We start from the raw sequence: 7,956 nt of genomic DNA on the forward strand, positions 1-7,956 counted from the left end.
GTGGAGCAGTCGCGAAAAATCCACCTGCCAATGCAGGAGACGCAGGAGGGTTTGAGCCCTGGCTTGGGAAGATGCCCTGGAGAAAGGGAATGGTAACCCACTCTGGTATCCTTGCCTGGGAAATCCCATGGACAGAGGAGCCTGGTGGGCTACAGTCCATGCGGTCACAAAAGAGTTAGACACAACTGAACATCTAAACAAGAAGGAAATAGCTATGTTCTCTTAACAGGATGTCAAAGGACCACAGTAAGCACTGCCTTTAGGTAATCATCTAATAGGAGAAAAGGTTTAATTATTCTTGGAGAAGTCTGCACTCCTGAGAAAACCCTTCCAGCTCCTGTGGGCTCCGGCCGCACGTGAGCGGCTTGCTGGCAGAAGGTTTATGGCTGCCTTTATTACTCCGTTTACCAAGACTTTTGTGTGGATGAACAGAGGCTGACATGAAGGCCATGTCAGCAGGAAACTGGGGCATCTTTAGAAGCGTTCTTAGAAAATTCTAGAACTTTTGTCTTCACCCCACTCCTTCATCTCCCGGGAGGGGAGAGTTACACATCAGGCCAAAAACCTTGACGTGAGTCAAGTTTTTGTGTCCTGCCCTTATTACCCTTTTTACCTCTGGCAGCTTCCTAGCCTGACCTGGGGAAGTCTGCTTTGCGGTTAGGGCTGCAGAGACGCTTGAGAGCTAACTTAACATCTGTTATCAGAGGAGGGGCCGGATTCCTGAGAGACCCCCACCCTCCATGCGTAACTCAGTTCATTGTTGTTTGCACTATACCACGTGTGAATGTTACCCCAACACACAAGGAACTCCCCAAATGAATGGAGGGTCAAACAAAGACTCAGCAGGTGTGGTCCCAACTCTGCAGCTAATGTGTCTGTGTCTCTGGGCAACTCCGTTATGGCCTCTGGTCTTGGTTCCTGTACTGAGAAGACCTCTCTGCCACAGATTGTTGTCATGGCCACAGGTTCGAAAACCTTGGTTGTTTCAAAAGCCCAGTACCAGTGCTGACCACTGTCCTTCGGCTAACGAGCTGATCAGACCCTCAGGCTTGAGCTCTCCCACCTCGGCAGGGCCTCCACTGCTGCTGGAGCTCCGAGGTTCCCAACCCGGTGACCCCCGCAACAGTCAGTGTCTCCGAACTCCTGCCGTATCGCCGCCCCTGGGCTGCACATCCCAAAAGGGCGAGACGGAAAGTCACAAATTCCTCCACAAGCAAGTTACCAGGAAGTTTCCTGCCAGTCCGGCCCGAGGTATCAAGAACACAAGACGATAAGACACGTGAGTCCGCCAGAGTTCACAGGTCACGTGCACGGGAGGTCCATCTGGACCCACAGCACTCAGCCTGCACATACTCCGTGGACCCCTGCAGTTGCTCGGTGGATAAGCCCTGGTCCGAGAACGCGTTCCCTCGGAGTCTAAATGGGGACATCAGTCCTTCCCCTGAGGTCGTCTCACACCTCCAGTTCCCTCCAGCTCCCACATTCTGCTACAACCTGGGAAATGCACTTGGCTCATCTTTTTTTTTTTTTTCCTGCCTTTTTTTGGCTGCACAGCTCAGCTTCCTGGGATCTTAGTTCCCCAACCAGGGATTGAACCCAGGCCCTCAGCAGTGCCGTCCTAACTGCAGGACCACCAGGGAATTCCTGGGTCATCTCTCTCTTTTTTTTTTTTTAATTTTTTGGTTTAATGGATACAGATATGAGTTTGGAACCATCAACATTAAGTTCCTTGTTTTATTGTTTAGTTGCTGAGTCCTGTTTGACTCCCGCAACACCATGGATTATAGTCCACCAGGCTTCTCTGCCCATGGAATTTTCCAGGCAAGAATGCTGGACCTAGCTCACCTTTTCCTTTAAGCATATCTTTTGTTTTTATGCCTTTTATTTATTCTTTTCTGACTGCTCCATGTGTCATATGGGATCTTAGTCCTCCCACCAGAGATCTAAACCTCACCCCCTGCATTGGAAGTGAAAGTGAAAGTCGCTCAGTCGTGTCCAACTCTTTTCAACCCCATGGACTATACAGTCCATGGAATTCAGGCCAGAAGACTGGAGTGGGTTGCCTTTCGCTTCTCCAGGGGATCTTCCCAAACCAGGGATCAAACCTAGGTCTCCCTATAGCAGGCGGATTCTTTACCAGCTGAGCCACCAGGGAAGCCCCATTGGAAGTACAGAGTCTTAACCACTGGACCACTGAGGAATTTCCCGGCTCATCTTTTTAAGGCATGAATAGGATTCTGGAAACATCATGGCCTCAGGAGTCAAGACCTTTCACCCAGTTCTTGCTGCTGCCCAAGAACAGCCTGGGCAGAGCTTTGATTCATTACTTCCAAAAGCAAAGCGGCCCTGCCCGGCAGCCACTCCCACCGACTTCCTGGTGTTCTTATCATTTTCGTTTCTCCCTCTGCTCCCATCATTAACAGACCAACGAAGAATCCAAGTAATCCCACACGGTCATCTGGGTTTTTCCATGTGGTGTGGCTGTGAGAGTGACAGGCCCTGAACTTTACCCTAAAAGGCTTAAGCGGAGGGCCAGCCTGGTGTTGACAGCTGGCGCAGCTGGAAAGGTTACATTCCTCAGCTCTGACGTGTGCATTGTTATTATCCCAGAGCAGAAATCATTCAGAGGCACAGCCTTTTCTGCGCCTGTAACTGGAGCACCGTTGCGTGAAGTTGTCAAATGACCAGCGGAAGAGCTCTGGGTCGTCACTGACGCCCCTGCGATGCCTGCGGGGCCAGCTCCTCTGCTGACCGCTGGTTCTCAAGCCCTGACTCGTTCCAGAGCCGCCTGGAGGGCTGGGGAGAACACACAGGGCTGGGGGCAGAGGGCTCACCCCCAGTGTGCTCAGCTGTGTCTGACTCTTTTGTGACCCCCTGGACTATAGCTCGCCAGGCTTCTCTGTCTGTGGGATTCTCCAGGCAAGAACACTGCAGTGGGTTGCCATTTCTCCTCCAGGGGATCTTCCCATCCCAGGGATCGAACCTGTGTCTCTTATGTCCCCTGCATTGGCAACAGGATTCTTTACCACCAGTGCCACCTGGGAAGCCTCAGTTTATTTATTTATTTGGCTGTGTCAGGATCTTCGTGCATAACGGGGAATCTTCCATCGTGGAACACGGACTCCGGGTGCGGCGCCTGGGCTCCAGGGCCTACAGGCTTCAAAAGTTGAGGTGCACGGGCTTAATCGCTCCACAGCATGTGGGAATCTTAGTTCCCTGACCAGGGATCAAACCCCTGTCCCTGCCTCGCAAGGCAGATTCTCAACCACTGGACCACCAGGGAAGCCCCGCACCGGCCCCCCCACCAGAATTTCTGATTCTCTGAAGACATCTGGATTTCTGGCAAGTTCTAGGGCTGCTGCTGCTGTTGGTGGGGATCCAGGGACCACATTTTGAGAACCACTGACCTAGGCAGTGATACCTCAGACTAAGGGGAGGACACAGGTGGGAGTTATATGACTGCAGGACTTCAGAGTGTGCAGGCTGACCAACCGGCCCAGCTTGCCTGTCCCTTGAGGGGTGTTGAGTTCTGGCCTCCAAAAAGCCATATTGTAGCCCTGATCCCCAGCCCCTGTTCACGTGACCTTATCTGGAAAGAAAGCCTCCTCAGATGTAATGAGAGTAGGGTTGGTTAACGACCAGCGTCTTTGTGAAAAGAGGAAATCTGGACTCGGAGAGACAGATAGACCCGAGGAAGAACGCCGTGTAAAGACAGAGGCAGAGACTGGAGTGACACAGCCACGTGCCAAGCAGGTGTCACCCCCGGAAGCCAGGAGAACATGGAGCAGATTCTCCTCGGAGCCTCCAGAAAGGAACCGAGCCTGCCAGCACCTAGACTTCAGACCCTGGAACTGGGAGAGAAGGCATCGCTGCTGTTCTCAGCCGCTCCATTTCTGGTACTTGTTGTGGCCGCCCTCGGGGGGCCCGCAAGGCTGCACTTTGAAAACCAGGACAGACCCTGCCAAACCGGAAAGAGCTGGTTGTTGTAAGCACAAGGAACCTAAGTGGCCGGGACTCTCAGGTTTACAGCAGGGAACTGATGCTCAGAGAGGCTGCGACTGCTCTCCAGGCCCACTCGAGCTGGGCTCACACAGCACCACAGACCAGGGGGCCCATCACCGCAGAGGTTTCTCTCTCCCCTTTGGAGGCTGGGACGTCCAAGATCAAGGCCCCGGCAGACTGGGTGTCAGGAGAGGCCTGCTTCCTGGCTCACAGACACGGTCCTCATGTGGAACAAGGGGAGAGGCTGGTCTCCAGGGTCTTTATAAGGCACACTCTCATGACTGCCCCCGTGGTTCAGTCGGTAAAGAATCTGCCTGCAGTGCAGGAGACCCAGGTTCGATCCCGGGCTCAGGAAGACCCCCTGCAGAAGGAAATGGCAACCCGCTCCAGTATTCTTGCCTGGGAAAATCCCATGGACAGAGGAGCCTGATGGGCTACAGTCTGTGGGATCGCAGAGTGGACACAACTTTAACTTTCACTCTCATGACTACATATCTCCTGAAAACCCCATATCCTCGTGTGTGAAGTCCCTCAGTCCTGTCCAGCTCTGCGACCCCACGGGCTCTGAAGCCCACCAGGCTCCTCTATCCCTGGATTCTCCGGGCAAGAACACTGGAGGGGGTTGCTGCGCCCACCTCCGTCTCAATCCTCATATCTAGAAAAGCACTATCTCCCTCATGGTGACATCAGCTCCTCGTGACTAGCAGAAAACCTTTCGTAAAGTAAGCGCTTGATCGCATTGAACTCCCCCTTCACCAAAATCACATGTATTGACGTCCCGCCACGACCTCTTTGGAGCAGTCTGTCAGAGCTCTGTGAGGTGCTGTCTCCTGAGCTATAGTCCTCATTTTTCCCCAAATAAAACTTAACTCACGACTCAACATTGTGCCTGTTTTTAGTCAACACCCACCTCCTAACACCACCACCCTGGGGGTTAGGATTTCAACCTGTGACTTTGGGGGACACAAATATTCAGTCTACGACGCCAGGCTGCCCAGTGTCCCCTCTCACCTGTGTGAGAACCAGGACTAGGACCACAGGGTCTCTAAGGGTCTCCCATGCTCCCCCCCACAGACGCTTCACACACACACACGTGTGAACACACGTGTGCACTGTTGGGCTGCATCCCGAGGCCTACGAGGGCTTGGGTTGGCCCAGCTTCAAGGCCGAAGAACAAGCCTGGAGCCAGCGACAGAGACAGCTGTTTAATGGACGGGGAAGCTGACACGTTGGAGGTAAGGTCCTGAAGTGACAGCCCACGGACCGCGGACAGGACACGGCGGCAGGCTTCACTTCCGGTGGGGAAGGGGAGTCATAGGGGAACCGTCACGTTGACTCATCAGTTACCAGGGAAACGAGCAGAGGGGCAGCCACCCACTACCCCTCTCATAAGAACACCAGCAGGGGCCAGGGGCAACGATGCAGGAGGGGGCATCGGGTGAGCAGGATGTAGGTGAAGGCGGCCCTGGTAGGGTACGGGATGGACGGAGAACAAGAGAAGAGCCACCATCCAGAGTGGCCTGACCACAGAGGACACGTGGGAGAGTGTGACCCTCAGGGCCACCTCAAGGTGGGGAGGGGGGCGCTTCATGCAGGCTCAGACTCAGTCTGAGGTTGAGATCCAGACTTGCCGTTCCTGATGCTGCTGAGTGGGGGGCCGCAGGGCGGGGTCGGGGAGGGGCACACTGCCTGCTTTATGTAAGCCTCTGGGGAGGATGCAGCCCCTGGAATAAACATGTGATCCTGGGCTGACTGCTGAGAAGGGCAGGGACCCTCCGTCTTGCCCTCCCTCTGCCGCTGGCTCAACAGTCCACCTTCCACCTTTTTTTTCCCCCCATCTGAAAGATGAAGAGGCATTTGAGCTTAATTGGTTGTTTCCAGTGATGCCTGTTTCTTGAGTTGCATTCAGGCTGTCCACCACAGAATGAGAAGTTCCCAACTTTCAGACAGGGGAAAAAAAAACAAACTCTTTTTTTCAGTCTCGAGGGGGTATTTCCTAACAATTTTTCTTAGCCAGGTAGCACCCGCAGCCCACTGTCCGCGCCATGGGATTTAACCCCAAACGACACATCCGTTTTAAGTGCTGCCGGTGTGTCGGGTGAGTCCGGGTGCAGGACCAAGCTGAGAGCAGTCCCCCACCACGGGCCGGGTTTGCTCCGTCGCCCCCTAGAGTCCGAGCGAGGCGCTGCCCCCGAGCCCTTGTTGCTACATTCTGGACCAGCCACAGCCTCTAGCAGGGCACGGGGGTGGTTAGAGGTCGGGGAGTGGGGCGGAGGCCCTGGCCGCAGTCCTCGTCCGTGACCCGCAGGCTTGTCCGTGGTTCCTTCTCTCATCTTCCGCGCGACGCCTTCTCGGGCGATCTGAAAGCCGGGCGGCGGTGGGGGCGGGGGTGATGAGGAGAGAACAGAGGGTCCCCAGGAGAGGGAGGGGGCGCTCTGCCTGGGGCTGGGCGTGTTAACATCTCAAAGCTCGGCAAGGGCGCGGGAATGGGGGGACAGATGGCACCCGGCGTCTCGCGCCCAAGTCCAGGTGCACGCGCCCCGTCTGCCCTTCCGCTCGCCCGGATGCCGCAGGGGCGCATCGGGCCTGCATCTTTTCCTCCGGCTCTCCGCCCACCCCGATCCCCGCACCGGGTGGGTGACTGGCCACCCACAGCTCCCGTGTTACCTCTCGGGGGGCTCCCCACCCCTTCGAGGTGCCAAAAGTACGGGTCGTCTGGCCTCTCAGGGGACAGACATGCATCTCCATCCCTCCTGTCTGCGGGGGGTTCTGCGAGGCGCCACCCGCCACCTGGGCCGGAGCTCCCTGATTAGAGAAGCCCCGTGAAAGCTCTGTTTAGGGACGACTGATGTGCCCGATGGGCGCCCCGCCTTCCTTTTCTTGGATGCCGTGAGGAAGGCCAAGGAAACAGGAACCGCAGAGGAGACCATATGACTGCTGATTTTCTGCCTCCCACCCCAACCCTGGGCTGGGAAATGCTGTCACCTGAAGGAAAGCGGACAGTACTCACTCTTCCCACAGTGGAAAAACACTCACAGTCTTGGGAGGGGGAAAGGGCCCCCCACCCAGCACTGCCTGGAGGCTGGCCTCCTTTCATCTTTCTGGGCTCATATGAGGGCACCCCTGGGGGAAGAGGGCAGAAGGGAAAGAAGGTTCAGAGAGAAGGATTCAGATTCAACCCATGTGGGAAAGGATCCATGGCCACACGCAAATGTCAGATCGACTCGGATTTGAATATCAGCAGAGAAAAGAGGTTATTGTGACAGATAAAACATTTAAACATTGTAAATAGATGCTATGAACTCTGGTGCTCCTGCTGAGTCACTTAAGTCGTGTCTGACTCTTTGTGACCTCCATGGACTGTAGCCCTCCAGGCTCCTCTGTCCATGGGATTCTCCATGCAACATGCTGGAGAGGGTTGCCACGCCCTGCTCCAGGAGATCATCCCCACCCAGAGATCAAACTCCCATCTCCTGTGTCTCCTACATTGCAGGAGGATTCTTTACCACTGAGCCATGGGGGAAGCCCCTATGAACTCTGTATGCCCGTAAAACTGAAAATTTCAGTGGATGGTCCATAGAATGAAAGAGTATAAATTACCAAAAATGACCCAAGAAAAAAGTAGAATGCCCCAATGGAACTGTAACTGTTAAAGGAATTGAATCCATAGTCAAAAAAATCTAGCCACACTTTCCGACATACATCACAGCAGGATCCTCTATGACCCACCTCCCAGAATATTGGAAATAAAAGCAAAAATAAACAAATGGGACCTAATTAAACTTAAAAGCTTCTGCACAACAAAGGAAACTATTAGCAAGGTGAAAAGGCAGCCTTCAGAATGGGAGAAAATAATAGCAAATGAAGCAACGGACAAACAACTAATCTCAAAAATATACAAGCAACTCCTACAGCTCAACTCCAGAAAAATAAATGACCCAATCAAAAAATGGG

At 54.2% G+C, this 7,956-nt stretch overlaps 1 protein-coding gene across 1 annotated transcript in view; it reads left to right on the forward strand.

Moving 5' to 3' along the window:
- CRYGN (crystallin, gamma N) overlaps positions 1 to 7,956 on the forward strand; it is a 28,663-nt gene that overhangs the window by 6,491 nt on the left and 14,216 nt on the right. The window lies entirely within an intron of this gene.

The sequence above is a fragment of the Bison bison genome, unplaced genomic scaffold, assembly GCF_000754665.1.
Source record: "Bison bison bison isolate TAMUID 2011002044 unplaced genomic scaffold, Bison_UMD1.0 scf7180017864379, whole genome shotgun sequence".
Taxonomy (NCBI): Eukaryota; Metazoa; Chordata; class Mammalia; order Artiodactyla; family Bovidae; genus Bison; species Bison bison.